The following is an 18,406-nucleotide window of genomic DNA, read 5'->3' as shown; positions in this document are numbered from 1 at the left end:
GAGACTGCAGAAGAAAAGCATGACAAGAAGCAGGAGGAGAGCTCCGAGGACAGAACAGAGACGGAAGGCGAAGGAGGAGCACTGGAGGAGCCTGAGGCAAAGCCAGGACGGAAGGAACAGAGTGGTGCCACGTCACGAACGAGCCAAAGCAAGAGCGCAATTTCCTGAAGGAGCCTGTGGTCATCTATGCCAAATGCACCGGGTCAGAGGAAGCTGGGAAAGGATGAGAAAAGGCCTGTGGAGAGTAGACTCGAGAGCTTCTCAGAGGCGTCAGCCATGGTGAAGAGCTGATGCCTCCAGAACCCTTAAGAAGATGAAGGCAATGACTGTGGGCCACTCTCAAGAAGCTGGAACTGGAACTCCTGTCGTGGCTCAGTGGTTAACAAATCCAACTAGGAACCACGAGGTTGCGGGTTCAGTCCCTGGCCTTGCTCAGTGGGTTAACGATCCGGCGTTGCCATGAGTTGTCATAGGCGCGGCTCGGATCCCACGTTGCTGTGGCTGTGACGTAGGCTGGCAGCAACAGCTCCAATTAGACCCCTAGCCTGGGAACCTCCATATGCCACAAGAGCGGCTCTAGAAAAAGCAAAAAGCCAAAAAAAAAAAAAAGAAGAAGAAGAAGAAGAATCTGGAATTTAAGGGAGAGGACTTAATACCTGTTCGTCATCAGGATGAATGAACAGGTGATGTGGTCGAATGAACACGTCCTCCCATCCTGCCAGGTGTGAGAGCCATGAGATGGGAAAGGCTCAAATAGATGATCAAACCACTGACTTTGGAGGGACTTTGTGGGCAGCACTGGGGGCGGCCCTCCAATGTGCCCTGGGAGGAAGCTCAGGATGACTGGGTAACAGATTCCAAGTCACCCAGTAAGTTCATGTCAGGAAGAGATCACATGAGGGTCTCTGAGCACCTGGCTAGTGACCTTCCCACTGGCCAGCCTCAGCAACATGAACCTTCAGCATGGCTGAACTAAGAAACAAGAAAAGAAACAGCGTACGCCTCTTCTTGTTCTCCTTCCAGTTACTTCTTCTAGCCTATCATCCCTCGTGAAGATACAGTGCTCATCCTTCCTAGTGGGTCTGCAATAAACTACTGCTTTCTGCGGGGAAGGAGGCACGGGGATGTTTCTGAAGTTATTAGACAAGGACGTCGCCTTCTCCCTATCAGAGTACGTTCACTGTGCCATGAGGACACAAGCCCCCAGGGGCCAGATCCCCATGTGAAGAGACAAGTTGGCAGGAGCAGCCTTGGTGAGAAAAGAGCTCTTCCGCTTAGCTTCGCACAGAGCCTACACAGCTGAAGTGGGCTAGAAGGGAGGACTGAGGGATAATCTGGCAAACTCAGGCAGCGTAAATACCCAATCCAGCCTCCTGGGCCTCCGGGCAAAGAAAACTATTCTCCCTGACCCTGCTAAATTTCCTTCTCGTGTATGAAAACCGCTCTCAGACCTAGGCCTAAGGATTCATGGATCCAAATGATGGCATTGCTGAGCTGGCAGAGGACTACCTGAGGCCTCTATCCAAGAGCTCATTGGACTCCATCCCCTTTCCTCCGTGGCACCAAGAGGGTACTTGGGAAGGAACACGCCCTCTGTGCAGCCACCAGGGGACCATTTAATGCGCCACATTAGTAATGCCATGTCTGGGGTCCAGCTAATGCAGATTTACTGGCAAAGGATCCAGACGCGGTGACAGGTGATTTAGCAAAGCACAGGTAACTACACTGCTGCGTTTATTACTTCCTTGGTTGGCTTCACTTCCTGACTGGCTCCAGCCAGTTCTAGTGGAAGAAGATAGTTCTCACCAGTAAATCGTTTTGGGCTTTTATTGGATTGCCTCTCCTAGGAAACTGAGTCCAGACTCTAAAATTAAAACGGGAGAGTAATTTTCAGTATTTTTTTCTCCACATAAAAAAGGGCCTGGATATCAGGCGTTGTGGACTCTTCTCTCCATATGTCCAAGTCACTGGGTAGAAAGTGATCATTCCTTCAGGCCAGGGCTAAATTTGGAAGTTCAGAATGAATGAATGAATGAATGAATGACTTTGATTAAAGTATAGTTGATTTCCAATATTATATTAGTTTCAGGTGTACAACCCAATAAGTCAGTATTTTTGCAGAATATATCCCATTATAAGTTATTATAAAATAATGGCTATAATTTGTGTGGGGTTTTTTAGCTTCCACATATAATTGATATCATACAGTGTTTGTCTTTTTCTGACATATCACTAAAGCATAATATTCTCTAGGTCCATTTACATTGTTGTAAATGGCAGAATTCCATTCTTTTTTGTGGCTGATATTCTGTTATATATCTGTACCATGTCTTCCTTATCCATTCATATGCTGATGGAAACTTAGGTTGCTAACATATCTTGGCAACTGTAAACAATGCTGCTGTGAACACTGGGGTGCATGTATCTTTTCAAATTAGTGTTTTCATTCTTTCCAGATATATACCCAGGAGTGGAATTTCTGGTTCCTATGGTAGGTCTATTTTTAGTTTTTTGGGGAACCTCCATACTGATTTCCACAATGGCTGCACCAATTTACATTCCCACCAAAAGTGTACCAGGGTTCCTTTTTCTACATTGTTGCCAACATTTGTTATTTGTGTTCCCTTTGAGGATGGTCATTCTGACAGGTGTGAGGTGATATATTATTGTGTTTTTGATTTGCATTTCTCTGACAATTAGCAATGTTGAACATCTTCTCATATACCTGTTGGCTATCTGTATGTCTTCTTTGGAAAAGCATTTATTCAGGTCTTCTGTCCAATTTTTAATCAGGCTGTTTTTGTTTTTGTTTTTTTGACATTGAGTTGTAAGAGCTGTTTATGTATTTTGAATATTAACCCCTTATTGGTCACATCTTTTGAAAATATTTTCTCCCACTCTGTAAGTTGTCTTTTCATTTTGCTGATGGGTTTCCTTGGTATTCAAAAGCTTTTAAGTTAGGTCCCATTTGTTTGTTTTTGCTTTGCCTTAGGAGAGGAAAAAAATATGACTGTGATTTATGTTAAAGAGTGCTCTGCTTATGTTCTCTTCTTGGAGTTTTATGGTTTCAGGTCTTACATTTAGGTCTTCAATCCATGTTTAGTTTATTCTTGTATATGGTTTGAAGAAATGTTCTAACTTCATTCTTTTACATGTAGCTGTCCAGTTTTCCCAGCACTACTTACTGAAGAAATTATCTTTTCTTCATTGTATATCTTACCTTCTTTGTCATAGACTAATTGGCCATATGTGGATGGGTTTATTTCTGGGCTTTCTACTCTGTTCCATTCATCTACGTGTCTGTTTTGGTACCAGCACCATACTGTTTTACTCATTAGAGCTTTGTGGTCTAGTCTGAAGTCAGGGAGGGTGATACCTCCACTTTTGTTCATTTCTCTCAAGATTGGTTTGGCAATTTGGGGTCTTTGAGGGTTCCATATAAATTTTAGAATTATTTGTTCCAGTTCTATGAAAAAATGCCATGGTTGTTTTGATAGGGAGCATTAAATCTGTAGGTTATTTTATGTAGTCTGGCCATTTTAACAATATTAATTCTTCCAATCCAAAGAGCATTGGATGTTTTTCCATTTCTCTGTATCATCTTCAATTTCCTTCATCAATGTTTTACAGTTGTCAGAGTATAGGTCTTTTACGTTGAGCATTTAAAAATACTTACCTACTTGAGTTTCTTTGGTCCTTCTACACCCTAATACACCTGCCCCCGCTGAAAACATGCAGTTCTGTCAGAGACACACCCATTTTCAGCAAGACTGCATCTAGAAATAAAGGCTCCTGAGACTTTTAACATGTATCCAGTCACAAGAGCAAATTAAACCCAAGTATTCATTCTTGCTCTCCTTTTTATTTTTGCCTATCCCCCCAAAAAGCCCATAAAAATAACAATATTGGAGACAAGCTGGGGAATCTGCCTCTTCACACAGCTGACACAAACCTTGGCAGAATAATAATGTATTCAGCAGCCACCTAGTCGGCCATGCAAAATGGTCACTGGGTTCAAGGCTATGATACATTAGAATATAATTTGGCTGGAGCTTCTCTCTCTATTATGGAGAACAAATGCATTTTTGAATGACTTGAAGAAGAGGTCATGCTATTACTTATGATGGGTAAACTCAAAGAGGGTCAGAGAGGAGAGTTCAGATAAGCCCCTGGAAAGTATATACGCTCTTTCAAATCTAATCCTATTTTTTAGGTCTCTCTCTTCACTTTCAGGGCAGGAAACTTGGCTGCCATCTGGAGCTCCATTTTCAGCTTGTTGGGAGGTTTCAGACAACTGCTGAATCTCTTAGTGCCCTCCTGGTTACTCCATCTATGGAGAATGGAAAATGCCACCTACCTCAGGCTATAGAGGACATTGAATAGTTGTTGTTAGTGCTATTATTGTTGCAGTGGTTGGTTGGTTCTCAAAAGACTGGAATCTGGCCAATTTTCAAACGATCTGAGATAGCTAGGTAACATAGCTTTTCTTCTTAAGCATTCGATGCTAAAAAAGATGCCTGTGTACTTAAAACCTGGTCATCTTTTCAGACTCTCCCTTTGTCTGTTTTATATACACAGGTTCATGCCCACAAAAGAACCAATTTAAGTTCTTTACTGAAGAGCTTGAGTTCCTAATTCTCACAATCCATCAGGCAGTATATTTAGAAAAAAAGGTAAATATGCCTTAGATTTTCTTAGCCAAACTCTACCAAGAAAATTGCTTAGCACTGTATTCTATTTGCAGTCTTCCTTTTCCTAATTAAACTGGACTAAAGGAGGATTCAGAAAATTGTATAATTACATGAAAAATCAACCTCACTTATTCTGATAGGCTTTGAGTACACTGTTATAAATCTTGATTAAAAGTCAACTTTTCCCCTCCTGCATTCACACATTTCTACACATGTGCTATAGGTTAAGGAGGCTTCCAAGTCCAGGTCATTGCAATCCCTGTTGGAGTCATTGCTAGAGACGGAGTGGGCTCTGTGAGGTCCAGGTTTAGCCCACTCCATGAACAGTCTCACAGTCCTCAGAGCAAGTCCTGGCTGTATATTCCTTCAGCCTCTGCACCAGCATTCTTTTGCTTGAGAAAGAGTCACAGTCCATCTGCTGTGCAAATACACAAATACAAAACCATCACCCATTTCATTAGGAATTAGCCCCCTCCAGGATACAGCAGCCCTTTCACCTTTCAGATGAGGAATGAATGTTGTAATTGTAGATCAAGCTCCTGGGGGGAGGCTTTTCCTGAGCAATGAATGGAGGCAGCCTTGGCTCCAGGAATCCACAAGGCCAGTGGTGCCCCAGGAAGCTCTGTACCGGGTGCAAAAAAATATGTGCCAATTCTTAGCCTACCTTCTCTTACACCATCTGTTTTTCCACCTCCTCGGGCGAGTTCGGGTGGCCAGAACTGAAGACTTGAGTGGCAGGGACTCCTAGGCACATCTGTACCAGGCCACAGCAACTAAACTGGCTCTGTAACCTCCATACAGGCAGTATTTTCAGTTAGTTTTTGAACTATAAATGTCCTAAGCATCGGGCTGACATCATCAAGTCCTATCTTGTTCTTAACTTTCTCTTGTTCTTAACTGTTTAACAATTTCTGTAACCAGAAGGAGAAAAAAGAGCTGAGTCCTTTGACATCTTATATGACTTTTTTCTAGACTTGGGCACAACCAAAGAGATTAAAGAAGGACAAACTCTAAAACTGGATCTCATGTATATGCATCAAATATCTCTGGAAGGGCCTAAAACACCTTGTAGTGTCTCTGGGAAGAGACTTAGGTGCTGGGGAAAGGGATGTCACTGATATGCCACCATCAGTGGGGCAGGAAGAGGAGGAGAAAGCAGTAGGCACCATGGTTTACATGGAAAACAAAGACACTTCTAATTTTAGGCCCAGGCAAAGATTCCCCAATTGTTTAAAAACAATTCTTAGTTTTTAAAAAACTAAGAAGATGTGGTACATAGATACAATGCAATACTACTCAGCCATAAAAAGAATGAAATAATGCTATTTGCAGCAACGTGGATGCAACTAGAGATTCTCGTACGAAGAGAAGTCAGAAAGAAAAAGACAAATATCACATGGTATCACTTACACGTGGCATCTAAAATATGGCACAAATGATCCTATCTACAAAACAGAAACAGACTCATAGACATAGAGAACAGACTTGTGGTTGCCAAGGGACCGGGCAGGGGAAGGAGTGGGATACGGGGAGTTTGGGGTTGGTAGATGCAAACTATTACATTTAGAATGGGTAGATAATAAGGAGCTATGATATAGTACAAGAAACTATATCCAGTCTCCTAGGATAGACCATGATGAAAAAGAATATTTAAAAAAGACTATATATATATATATATATATGGCTGAGTCATTTTGCTGTACAGCAGAAATTGGTACAACATTGTAAACTGACTATACTTTAATTAAAAAACAACACAATTTCCACTGGGAAAGATAAATTCCCCCCCCCCCTTTTTTTTTTTTTTGTCTTTTTGCCATTTCTTGGGCTGTTCCCGCAGCATATGGAGATTCCCAGGCTAGGGGTCTAATTAGAGCTGTAGCCCCTGGCCTATGCCAGAGCCACAGCAACATGGGATCCGAGTCACATCTGCAACCTACACCACAGCTCATGGCAACACTGGATCCTTAACCCACTGAGCAACGCTCGGCCAGGGACTGAACCCGCAACCTCATGGTTCCTAGTCGGATTCGTTAACCACTGCACCACGACGGGAACTCCGGGAAAGATAAATTCTGATAGTCAATCTAGAATACAACTTTCTGAAGGTTGCATCAACCTATTCTGCTTCCCCCACCCCACCCCACATAATTTTAACAGTCTCCTCTTTCTCTGCTGGACACATGCAAAGAAATGACACCAGTTCCACACTTGCATTGTTGGTTATCAAATGTGATTTGTTCTTTCTTCCTTGGGTCACTCCTTCCTTTAAGGATGTATTCTCTTGCTTAACTTTCTCAATCCTTGCTGGCATTCCATTCATTTGTCTGTCTTTCCTTTCCTCTCTAATAACATTTATTGAATGCTGACTATGTTCTCTCTCAAACTTCATTTATTGAGGACTTCTTAGATGCCAGGCACCATCCTAAGCTCCTCTGTACAGCATCTCATTTAATCTCGGGAAAAACCTCATAAAGTATGATTATTATCTCCCCTTTGCAAATGAGAAAGCCAGATGTTAGACACATAAAGTTCCTTGCCCCACATCACATGGCAAACCCAGACCTGCTCACTAGAAGCCCGTGTACTCAGGTTGTAAAAGTGCTATTCTTACCGCACTCCTTCATCTTTTTATTCAAAGTTCATCTTTTCCCCAAACTCCTGCTCACTCGCTAAGGTCCTCATGTTATTTACCTCTTCCTCGTTTCCTCAATATCCCATTGTTCTTCACCCTCTCCCTGGGGTCCCCTCCTTCAGGGTCTTTGCTCAAGTCCAACACCCAAGTAAAGGATCGCTTTCAGGGCCTCCTTTCCTGCCTGAGAGAACTAGGGAGGCGCAGCCTCGGTCGCCTTGGTCATGGGCTATGTGTGGCAGGGAGGTGACTTCCTGCTTCTTTACAGCCATGATCTTTAGTGAAACACTCATCCTGTCTGTGCGCTTGAAAGGGGTGCTTGTTTCTAAAGATGTGTGACTTTTTTTAACGTAGGACTTATTTTATTTTATTGCATTTTAATTTTTGACTTGTTATGAAGTGTCTTAAGAAAGAGAAGTTGTACTTGACTGCGCATTAGTGTCTCGCTGGTGCTGGTAAGTTAGGAGGAGACATACTTTTTTCCCCACACTGTCCCTTTGATACCCCAGAGAAACACAAAGGAAATCCTGTTCCAAACACTCTGATTTTTAGCCACAAAGTCTTAAAAGTTGCAGAAATGTGAAACATAAGACAGCATTCAGTGGCCGAGGGGCTCCTGTCTTCACGTGGCCATATTTCAGAGAAGCTGCTAACATCATCCCATCACCATCACATGTCAGCCCGCGATGGAGGAGTGGGAGCAGCAGAACCGGTAACAAGATCCCCGAAATAAAACTCATCTACAAGTTTCACCCCCTCCTGGGCCCCCCATGAACTACGGATTAAGAAGAAAATCGGTGGTCCTGAAACAAGAGAAAAACACGTGTAGTGAAAATTCATATTCGAAATGCTGAACTAAAAAGAAGGAAACTTTTTTTTGTCTAAAGACAAACACGCACGTGGACGCAGACGCCAGCGCACACACCCCACCCCAGCACCCCCAGGACGGAAGCCTCGGCCCAGCTGAGCCTGCGGCTGCGGGCGGCGTGACGTCACCGCATCTCCGGTAATGTGTGGTAATGGATTCATTGCATGGATCTGTGACCAGAAATTCATCCCCGCCCCTCCCCCTCGCCACCCCCTCGCCACAGCCAGCCAAGTTTGTGTAGTGCCACCGCGCCGCTCAGCCTGTGTGCTTAATGCATTCATTAAACAGGAGACTGGAGACGGTTTCCTATGTTTCTCATTATTTAAAAGAACAAGTTAATCTCCCTTTGGGGGGGGGGCGCTGCAAGGGAGATGAAAACCACAGGAGCCTCTTACATAGTTCTCTGCCTGGTGCTCCCTCGTGGACAGGTCTGCTTTCATAATTTAATTGTCGTGGCTGCGGAGCACATTTTGGAGAGGCAGGGTGCTTGGATGCCAGGGTGGAAGTGAGGAGACGAAGATGAGGCTGGGAGGAAGCAAGGAGGCGAGGGCAAGAAATCCAGCCTTCTGATCGGTGGCACGTCTTTGATCAGATCTGCCGCCTTCCCTTCTGGAGCGCCTAGCATATCACACAAACTGCTCCAGAAGAGCCCTGCATTTACCCTCTCCCCTAATTAAATGTGCACTTCATTAATGTAAATTGGGGGTTTAATGCTCTTGTTGAAATTCTGAAGAAAGTGCTATGGCCTTGCGAAATGCTTAAGCATCATTGCAAATTAGATTAGGGACCAAGAAAGGCAGTAAAATTAGAATGATAATGGCTGATGTGGCTTCCTGACAGGCATGACTATTCAGGGATCAATGGAATGGAGAACAGCTTCCCGAGCCCAAAGTGAAAGGCAGGGACAAACGTCAGCCTACAGATGTGGCTTTTGGAAGCACTTTCAATTAGTTTAATTTGGTAAATGGTGGGGATTTAGAGGCTCTCAGCCAGTCATACAAGACAAGAATACATTGAAATGTTTTTCACTTTTTAACATAAAATAGGATTGGCTTCAGATTTGCATTTCTCGAACAAGAAGATGGAGTGGGGGCGGGGGCGGGGGGGGGGGCGTGCAGGGAAAGTTTCCAAAGTGTTTCACCAACTCCAGCTTTAGAAAATGGAAATGCCTGTTAGAAGCTTGGACTGCAACCCTCCAAAGAGTGGGAAAGGGGAGAGTAAATGTTCCCTTTCTGGTTCTCAGGGAGGCTTTACATCCTGAACACACCAAGCGCTCAATAGGTACTGAAACTTGTGGTCAAAAGCCCAGGACGCGGGACGAGGGAGGGGGCGCGGAGGCGGCGAAATACACGCCAACTCCGTCACCGTTTCTCACTAGAAACACATGCCTCCTCTTTAAAAACAAATCAAAGCAAACAACAAACAAAAAGGCTATCTCTCAGCTGCAGGACCTCTGCTCCTCGCTCCCCTCCAACAAAAGAAGCCCATTTTAAAAGGCATCAAGAAGCAGGAAGAGTCAGAGCCGCGTTCCACGAAGTCGCCCAGCACGCGTCCTGGGGGCTCCGCAGCCCCGCGCGGGACCCGACTCCCCGGAGCGCGCTCCGTGGGTGCTGAGGGCGCCTTTTCCTTTGTGTCCCCTCCTGCTAACTGCACCCCCCGCCCCCAACCGCCCGGTGCCCTTGCAGGAAAATAAATTGGTGCTCATCAGGTGACTGGGGACGGTTCCAGGCAGGACAGCTTCTGTGCACAAAGACCTCCCTCAGATCTGCAGGTTCGGACTACAGGTCCCCCCTTGTGTTCCCAGAGTCAAGCTCGAGTTGGAGCTCCTCCCTGAAGGCGCCTGCATCTCTCATGAGTGAAGGGGAAGGAGATGATGCGGCAGAAACTGCGGTAAATTTCACCAAATCCCCGGTGGCTCCCAAGGTCTCTTCCACCTGGTGAAGGCACGATGCACCTCCCAAACCCGTACATTGCCTTCACCCATTCACCCAACGTTTGCTGATAGGCTGACCGACCGCGCAGTGCTGTGAAGTGAACATCCCTAGTCAGCAGCAGGCGTGGCCACGGACAAACCACGCAGAAAGGGGAGAGTCTCCTGCCCCAAAAGGAAGAGTGAGGTTCCCTGGCAGTGGAAGCAGACCAGGGCAGCGGCGGGCTCATGACGGAGTTTGTTTTGCACAGTCAACAATTTGGGGGCTGGGGGTTCTCAGTTCATCATGAGAGGGACAGCAGATCACTGAGGTTGCAAAGCAAATCCACAATGTATGGGCTTCGGAAGGCCTCATTTCATAGCAGCTACGTGTCGCCTTCGAAACATCCAGAGGAGAAGTAGGGGAAAAAAAAATCTCAAGTGAGTGATCTCAGGGCAGTTAATACAAAGAAGAAGAAGAAGAAGAAGAAAGAAGAAAGAAGAAGAAGAAGAAGAAGAAGAAGAAGAAGAACTGTATGGCATTTGCTGTGTTTCAAGTACACAGACAAATCCAATGGCTCATTTGATCTGTAGTAAAATCTTCTGAGGTAGAAAAGAAATGAATAGTTCTTTCTATTTTATAAACGAGGAAAATAAGGCTCAGGGATGTCCAGCTACTTCCCCAAAGACACAGGGTAAGTGTCAGAGAAAGAATTAAAAGTCTACTTTTCCTTTTTTTTTTGTTCTTGGCCCCCGTGGCAGATGGAGTTCCGTGGCCAGGGATCAGATCTGAACCCACAGTTGCGACTCATGCCACGGCTTTGGCAAGGCTGGATCCTTTAACCCACTGTGCCTGGCCGGCGATAGAAGCTGTGCCCTGGCGCTGCAGAGATGCCACCTATCCCGCTGCCCCACAGGGAGAACGCCAAAGTCTTCTTTTTCTAAAATGCTAATGTTGTTGCAAAACTGATTTTTGAGAAAAAATTCAAATAATCAAGAAATGTATAAAGAAGAAAGTAAAAAGCATACCAATAATTACCAGAAATATTTTGCAAACATCTTTTCAAATATCTTTTTTTCATATAGATAGATAATATTAATGATTATACTAAGGGCTAACAAATACTGGGCATTCCTTCGTGGTGCAGTGGGTTAAGGATCCAGCCCTGCCACTGCTGTAGCTCAGGTGGCTGTTACCGTATGGGATCGATCTCTGGCCCAGGGACTTCCACGTGCCCAGAGTGTAGCCAAAAAGAAAACAGAGAGCAAGCGAGTGAGGGCCAACACTTCTTACAATGAACCAGACACTGTACTCGGTATCCTGGATATCTGCAATTACTCCTTGAAGTACATGTAAACTTTTAAACGAGGAAAGTGAGGCTTGGAGAGGTTAAGTGACTCGACCAAATTCATAGAACTGGGACAATAACTGCTAAAACTCTGATTGTGCTGCTCATATAAGGGAAATTGCTCTTTTCACACAATAGGTTCTAAGCATCTTCCCGTGTGTCTACTTGCCAGGGTTCATGGTCACCTGCATTTCACTGGCTGTAAGTATCATCCTTTCACGAACAAATCCTCAATGACGGACTTCGGGTTGCCTCTAACTTTTCCTTTGGAAACACTGCCATGAAGAAAACGGCGGATATGCTTTCTTTCGCATTTCCCTCGCAGTGTCCTCAGGATTAACTCTTAGACATAAGATTTAGAGCAAAACCTAGGTCTTCTGCGTTGTGGTTGCACCGGCTTGCCCTCTTCCGCTCAGGCAGCCTTAGTCATGGGGATCCGGTAAGCTCAGCAGCCATCGGCCGGAGGTTTTCATAGTTTTCACAGACAACTTAGCAAAGAACGTCCCCAATATGGTGTGATCACTGCTTCGAGGAAACCCATGCCTAGGATTCCTCTGCCCCTCCAGGCACTTCGAGAGCCGTCGGTGAGTACCGTCCAGGGCCCTGAACGACAGTGATGTGACAGTGCTGTCATTTCCTTCCCTCCCGTCATTCCACAAACATCTGACGGATACCCAGGAAACAAGCCAGGTGAGATAGAATCTCTGTTCTCAACAGGTACAGGGAGACACAGAAAAGCCAAGAGGCCACTACAGACGCGTGTACAGAAATGGTCACAGGATTCGCTCTGTGTGCGCTCAGCCCGGACTGGTGAACGCGGAGAAGGCCTTCTTGGCTTGGGAACCCGGGGAGTCCTGAAGGATGAGCTGCAAATACCCAGGCAAACCAGGACAGACAGACTCGGCAGGTGGAAATTCTTGTTGGGAAGCTCTTTCCATACAGCTGTCTTCTCCACAATTTCTCCTCCTGACCCCTTCGGGCCAATGCGGAAGTGATAACCATTTTCCCCTCCTAACCTCAGGATACTGGGTGAGCCTTTTTTCGTTTTCAAAAACCCTGCCCAGCCCTTTGTAAATAGGCCATTATTACACTCGCTTCTAATTACCCAGTTTGAGTGTGAGATCTGCTTCCTGTCAGAACCCTGACTAATCCAACACATATATACATAAGAGACTGGACACGAAGCTACAGACTTCACAGCCCCCCCCCCCTTTCCCACCCTCAACCCAAAGCCCATCTAAGGAGCTAGGAATGAAAACCCTAGCTCCAGAAGAGATGCAGAAATGTGCTCAGGATTGGCCCTGTTAGCCTTGTAAACAGGGATTGGCACAAAGATCTAGCTGGAACATTTCTCTTCTGGCGCCAGTTAGAAATGTTCAATTTCAGTTCACTTTAATTTGCAATAAATGTGCCTAATTTTATTTTTAATTTCCTAAATAGATTGATTTGGCAAAGCTGCTTCACCAGCTCAAAGGTTAAATTCCTGATTGAAAATGCTAATATGGAATTCATTTTCTCAAACACTGATTCTCTGGGTTCGTGAAATTATTCTCGTTTAGATAAGAGTCAGAGGACTGTAGAGATGGGAAGTTGGGTAGACACGAGCCCAAAGGGCCCGACCAAGTGAAAGGTCTTGCCCAACAAGACCCAGCTTCTTAATAACATCCTTCTGCTCTCCCAGACCCCAGGTGGCCTGACGGAGGCAACTGCGGTCTGCACGGGAAAGAGACTGTCTCCTAAGAACAATTCTCTGTATGTGGAGACTCTTCCCCCCTTGGCATTCGAACCACTCCGAGATATCGTCTCAATTTTACTTTCCATGACTTGGAAAAAGGTTTATTATTATTATTGTTATTATTTTGTCTTTTGTCTTTTTAGGGCCGCACCTGCAGCATGTGGAGGTTCCCAGGCTAGGGGTCTAATCAGAGCTGTTGCCTCCGGCCACAGCCACAGCAACGCCAGATTCGAGCCGCGTCTGCAACCTACACCGCATCTCACAGCAACGCCGGATCCTTAACCCACCGAGCAAGGCCAGGGATCGAACCCACAACCTCACGGTTCCTAGTTGGATTCATTTCCGCTGCACCACGACGGGAATGCCGGAAAGAGGTTTTTTAAAGAAAAGAAGAGCACAAGAAACCAGTAATAGCTGCTTCCTGCTCAGGAAGCTGAGGCCAAGGAGAAGGGAGGCGGAGAAGAATTACTTTTTATGACGTAATGCGCAAGCTGTGACACTTACAGCATGTGAATTTATCACCTACTTGAAAAATAAATCCGTTTACTTACAAGGTGGCTAGAGCAAGCACCACCTGTATAATGTTCAGCAAAGAGATACTGCCCCACGACGGCGTGTTATAGAACATTCCAGGCACTACGGGGATGGAAGGGGAACTCAGGCAGAGTTCCAGACCTCAGCGCCTGTCCTCCTGTGGAGAAGACAGAAAGATACGGAGACTATGGGAGACGATGATAATCCGGCAGGGAACAAGTGACATCGCCCGAGAGAGATGGGCGGGAGGCGTGCAGCGGGCGTGCATCCAGGCTGCATGTGAACAGGTGGTTGGTGGCGGGGAAGGATGCACCCGTGGGGGGACTGGCAGCAGAAGCACGAGGGGAAGTGAGGAAGCACGTGGACAGCTGGCTTCGGCTCACGAGGAGAAGCCACCACCCTCGGGCCCCCGAAGCCCAGCCTTGAGCCAGCCTCCCTTCTCCACCAAGGCCCTGTGGGGAATGCCGGTGCCTTACAGCAGCGTGGCGTTTCTGTCCCCAGATGAACGGCCTCCTTTCACTTCTCAACGTCGCCTCACCTTGTCCTTGAAGAAACTAGCCAAGAGGGGACCGCAGCGCTGAATGGGATTTTAACGGAAATTATCATTTTACAGACAAGGACACAGAGGCCGAGGGAGGATAGGAACAGAGCCAGAAATTTCTGAGGCTGTTCGCCTCGCGCACAGCAGGGACAAATCTGTCTTCCAGTCGGCAGTGCCTCCACCTGCGTGTAGTAATTTGGAGGTACAGCAAAGTGGCTTGTGACTCACATACACTTGTTTTCTGCCTAGATGCAGAATGCCAAGCTTTTTCCTTTCTTTTTTTTTTTTTTGTTTGTTTGTTTGTTTGTTTCGGTTGGGAGGGGAGGTCCCTTATCCACTGTTACTCTTTCACCTGGAACCTGCACCCTGAGCAGGACGGCGTGTCTGTGCATGGGGAGGAGGGAAGCCACTCTAACTCGAGGCCAGCTGAAGGTCTGCCTCCTGCCGGCTCTCCCGCCACCAGCCACCCAGCGAATACTCTCCAGGAGGAGCTGTTCCATGTGTGGAGGTACTGTTTTTCAAAGGGAAACATCCAATGCATATTCGAAGATAACTGATGATATGAAGCGGCCCAGATCTGGGACTGGGGTAGCTGCTACAGACAGCAAGCAGCGTGCAGAACAGACAGAGAGAAAAAAGCCACAGGCATGCGCAAGCTTGCGTTTCCTGTATATAATACCGAAGTCATTTCATCTTTTACCCCTCACTGCCCGCTCACGAAACGCATGTCCCCTCCCCCCAGCCAGCCACCACCCCCTCCCCGGAGCCAGACCCTCTGCAGCTCCTGCCTTTTTTGAGAAGCTCCCCATATCCCAGCTGGGCCTGAATGATTAGGTGTGGCCCTATAGCTCGCTCTCACTTATTCAGCTGTTAAAGCAGCTTAAACCCTCATAAGAACATTAACATTTGGGGCCAATAACAGATTGACCTTTATTCATAAAGTGCAAATAGTTGGAAGTCGAACAGATTGGTTGCCAGCGATCGCCTTTTATGTGCCGTTTAAGGCTTTGATTTCTCCCTCCTTTCTTCCTTTAATCTGGCATCGCTGGCCTGAATACGGTTTGCACTCTAAGTAAACAGGGCCGGGGAGGCCTCTGCCTTTGTCACCCAGTTTGCCTGTGAGGACGAAAGGAGACTGGGGGCTGACTTGAAAGGATGTGCCTTTGGAATTAGCCAATTTGAAAATGGATGGGAACCCCCCAGGACTCAACGGAGCTGCTGGAAGAGGCCTGCACCGACCGGGCACAAGAATCTCTTGCCCACAGGACTATTTATCCAAAGTCAGGCATCCAGACACAGACTGAGGATGCAGGAATACCAGCTCTCTTCAGAGTCTACTCCACACCATACACAAAAGGGAAACGCCGTGCCCGTAGAGCCCACGCATTGGAGATGGGCACTGCTCTGTTACCCCTTTTCTGGCCAGCTGGGAGTGTTGGGTGCTTAAGAGTGGGCCCGGTGGTTGCATCCCTTTAAACAAGTGGTGCTTCTTGAAAGCATTCCAAGGACATAGTCTGTGAAGCACAGGCTCCTCAAGATACTCTCCAACACAGCAGTCCGTTCTGGATTTTGTACCCCCGATTTATCTTGACAATGCTTCACTTTCAACAGCCCAGCCCGCGCTTTATGGCAAATGGAGAGTCTTTATAGCATTTTCCTAGAGAGCATGTGTAACGGAAAGCGTCCCAGCAATCAGCTTCACCCTTTTAGAAACAATAAAGTCCCTTGTGAGTCAACAGACCCAACACAGGAAAAGGAAGGGACGACACCCCCGTGAATAAGGCTTGACCACGAGCGGAAAAGGCCATTCTACGCGCATGCGGGTTCTGCGACAGCTGCTGCGCTACCTTGAAAAACACCTGAAATGCATTTGGATGCAAGGGAGCATTCCTTTCTGATCCCAGGCAATTTAGTGTTGTATTAATAACGTTGTCTTTAGGATTGGGCAGATCTAAGTTTGCATCCCGGCCCTTAGTAGAAGCTCAGTAACCACGTGACTTAGACAAGGCCCTTGTCTCCAAGCCTCAGTTGCTCCTCTGAAACTTATGGGCAACTACGGGGCCAGTCCAGAGGGACGAGCATCCACATGGAGCTCTCGGCTCAGCTCTTTGGCTCTTGGCGCTCAGTGAAACTTAGTTATTGTTACTTTAGCCACTTTCAATTTTAGATGCAGATGCTGTCCTAAGTCTATGTGAGAATTTGACCAAAAGAAGTAGAACGTGCTTAGCAACAGACCCCTCCTATAGTCAACCCCCAGAAAGAGAAATTTCTATTATTCTTGTTAGTATTAGTTCACATTTTCATGTGCATGGACTATTCCACTGTCTCCAACTACATCACGGTGGTCTCATGCAGAAAACAGGTCTTCCACTTCTTTTCCACCCCCTGATGCTCCGAGCACAACCTGAGGCTGCTAATAAATGACTTCTCAGTTAACTGCCTCTTCTTTTTTATTGGGCATCACTCGTTCCAAAGCGGAAAACACAGGCTTTCTCTTTCCATCCTTCTCCTTTGCAGTAATGACTGCAATCTATTACTGGCCATTTCTGGCTTGAGAAAATGAACTCTCCTCCTGGCCGCTCACCCTGTCACCAGGCTAGCCCAGGTGTGCCACCGCCTTCTAATGGAAGACATGCTCACACCAAGTCTTTGCCACCATTCCCCACGGGCTCCCAGTCATTCTGCAGCCCCTCGCTGGGCAAATACTACCCAGACTTCTTTTAAGTCTCCACCCAGAAATGTATCCTGTGGTGTCCCTCGTCTTCCAGACTTTCCCTAACAATGATGTGGAAAGTTGCATGGACGGAAAGAAATAAGAATATATCTACAGTGCCTTGATTCAGGGGTTTTTCCAGAACTCAGAACATCATGAGGTGGGCAAAGCCTTCCCACATTTGCTAACTGGTTAGCCATCTTGCCAGCATGCACCTGGCTTCAGCCCATGAAAGGGACGGTTGTACAGGTTATGGTATGACTCGGTAGTAAAAACAAATCATCTGACTGCAAATGGACAGAGGACCTGAACAGAAGGCTTCCCAAAGAAGATACACAGACGGCCAATGGGCACACAAAAAGGCATTCAACATTACCAATCATCAAGGAAACGCAAATCAAAACCACAGTGAGACATCACCTCATGGCTGTTAGAGTGGCTGTTACCAAAAAGACCACAGACAGCCAGTGCTACTGAGGGTGTGGAGCAAGGGGAACCCTTGGGGACTCTTGGTAGGAATGTAAACTGGTACAGCCGCTACGGAGAACAGTATGGCGGGTCTTCAAAAAAGTTACAAGCAGGACTACCATATGAGCCCGAATTTCCCACTTCTGGGTGTACATCTGAAAGAAATGAAATCAGGATCTTGAAGAGACATCTGCTGCTTTCATGTTAGTTGCAACATGATTCACAATAGCCAAAATATGGGAACAACCTAAGATAAATGAATACAATGGAATATGTGGTATATGAATACAGTGGAATATTATTCTGCCATAAAAAAGAAGGCGATCCTGCCATTTGCAACAACCTAGATGAACTGGGAGGGCATTATGCTAAGTCAAATAAGTCAGAAAGAGAAGGACAAATACCATATGACCTCACTTATATATGGAATCTAAAAATGTGGAACTCATAGAAACAGATATTGTTCACTTGAAATTTGCTAAGGGAGTAAAGCTTAAATGTTCTCACCAAAAAAAAAAAAAGTACCACATGAGATAATGAAGGTGTTCGCTAACTTTTTCGCAGTAATCATTTTACAATGTATACAGATATCAAATCAACACATTGTACACCTTAAACATACCCAGTGTTATATGTCAGTTACATCTCAATCAAATTGGGAAAAAAAGAGGCTGTGGATAGGTCAGGGCTACAACTACAGGTGAAAAGCAAAAACCCTTTAACCCTCAGTTATTGTCAGTGCTGTCACTATATACATATCTTTTCTCCAAAATTTCCGTGGACTACAGATGTCAAACTTTAGATCATAATAACCATAGAATTTCGTTTGGGGAGCTGCCACTGTGGTGCAGTGGGATCAGCAGCATCTTGGGAGCACGGAGATGCAGGTTTGATCCCAGCACAGTGGGTTAAGGATCCGGCATTGCCACAGCTGTGGCTTAGGTCAAAACTGCGGCTGGGATCTGA

General features: G+C 46.0%; 1 long non-coding RNA gene across 2 annotated transcripts in view; it reads right to left on the bottom strand.

Annotated features, from left to right (window-relative positions):
• Positions 1 to 18,406, bottom strand: part of LOC146401097 (uncharacterized) — a 145,185-nt gene that overhangs the window by 83,524 nt on the left and 43,255 nt on the right. Inside the window, exon 3 of one of the 2 annotated variants that reach the window (XR_014813572.1) lies at positions 2,798 to 5,109. The exons of the other annotated variant lie outside the window; for it this stretch is intronic. This is a non-coding gene — a long non-coding RNA (uncharacterized LOC146401097). Of the gene's footprint in view, positions 1 to 2,797; positions 5,110 to 18,406 lie in introns of those variants that run through there. 2 annotated transcript variants of the gene reach the window in all.

The sequence above is a fragment of the Sus scrofa genome, chromosome 8 (assembly GCF_054392235.1).
Source record: "Sus scrofa isolate SSC_HxYL_T2T_F1_AM1 chromosome 8, Sscrofa_HxYL_maternal_Yorkshire_Landrace_v2.0, whole genome shotgun sequence".
NCBI lineage: Eukaryota > Metazoa > Chordata > Mammalia > Artiodactyla > Suidae > Sus > Sus scrofa.
This window is presented reverse-complemented; position numbering and strand designations above follow the sequence as displayed.